Source organism: Mandrillus leucophaeus, unplaced genomic scaffold (assembly GCF_000951045.1).
Source record: "Mandrillus leucophaeus isolate KB7577 unplaced genomic scaffold, Mleu.le_1.0 Scaffold157, whole genome shotgun sequence".
NCBI classification, from domain to species: Eukaryota; Metazoa; Chordata; class Mammalia; order Primates; family Cercopithecidae; genus Mandrillus; species Mandrillus leucophaeus.
Genome location: NW_012101554.1, coordinates 3,151,588 through 3,153,293, shown reverse-complemented (window position 1 = coordinate 3,153,293; position 1,706 = coordinate 3,151,588).

Sequence of the window (1,706 nt, the reverse complement as noted above, 5' to 3'; positions counted from 1 at the left end):
CCTCCCTTCCCTCTCCTCCCTTCCCTCTCCTCCCTTCCTTCCCTTCTCGCCAGCCTGCCAAATCAAAGAGAGTAGTTGTTTAACACAGGTTTCTTAAGAATTGACTGTAAATCATCTCTGAAGACAGTGTGATCTAGTAACTAAAAACATAATTTGAGGGTCATACAGATGACTATGAAATCCCTGTTCTGCCAACTCTAGCTCGCTTACTTTGAACAAGTGATTTTATCTCTATGCACCTCAATTTTTCATCAGTTACAAGGTCCTTACCTATCCATGGAAGTATTGAGATAATGCATGTAATAATTACATAACTCTTCTTTCCTGAGAGTCTATCTATCTCCTGCTTTGCACTGGAGAAAGCAACACTTTTTACACTTTAAAAAAAGTGTAAGGTATAACAGGCTGCAGATGTAGCAGGGGTAATGAAAAGGAAGGCTGGACTTTACAAATAAAATATAAATGAGGATCTCTAAGATCTAACTCTGAAAGAAGATTCTCCAGAGGATGGAGCTGCTAATATAGTACTGAGGCCTCTGTCCTCCTGAGTTCCACCTTCAGCATGCTCTCACAGTTCAGTTCCTACTGTTATGGCTTTGTTTGATGATGATGATGATGAAGATGATGATAATGATGATGGTTATGATGATAGCAAGCATTTTTGTGCAAGCTTAGAAAAAACTCCAGGCCGTTTTGTACCAGTTAGAAAAAACTCCCCTTCCACAGCTCTCCTAAACATGGTTAAGACTGGTGAGAACTTAAAAAAAAAAAAATCTTACTAAAAAATAAGGGATTAGGAGGCTGAGGTAGGAGGATTGCTTGAGCACAGGAGTTCGAGACTAGCCTGGGCAACACAGGAAGGCCTTGTTTCTACAAACAAAATTAAAAAATAAAAAATAAAAAAACAAAGGAAAGCAAAGTGGAAACACAGGAAGCGTAAGAAGCCTGAAACTCTGGCTTCAGTTTTCTGACCCTCCTGGAGCTGGATTGCTCCCAGGTACTGTCCAATTTCACACAATGTTTGTGATATTTATGCTCTGTGTCTAGCTCAGCATGTTATCGGTTTTTCTGAGACTCAAGTATACAGTCAGGCAGCCCTTAACAAGAGGAAAGCGTTCTAAGAAGCTTATCATTAGGTGATTTCGTCATTGTACGAACATCCCAGAGTGTACTCACACAAACCTGGATGGTCTAGCCTGCTATACACCTAGGCTAGATGGCATAGCCTGTTCCTCTTAGGACACAAACCTGTACAGCATGTGACTGTACTGAATACTGTAGGCAATTGTAACACAATGGGAGAGATTTGTGTATCTAAACACGGCTAAGCATAGAAAAGGCACAAAGTACAGTATAAAAGATAAAAGATGGTCCACCTGTACAGGGCACTTCCTATGGATTGAGCAGGACTGGAAGTTGCTGTGGGTGAGTCAGAGTGAGTGGTGAGTGAATGGAAGGCGTCGGACAGCACTGCACACTCCTGTAAGCTTTGTAAACACTGGACGCTTAGGCTATACTAAATTCATTTAAAAATGTTTTCTTTTTTCAATAATAAATGAACCTTAGCTTACTGTAACTTACTTTATAAAAAATTTTTAACTTTGTGACTCTTGTAATAACACTTAGCTGAAAGCACAAATAACATTGTACAGCTGTACAAACATATTGTCCTTTATGTTCTTATTCTATAAGCTTTTTCCTATTTT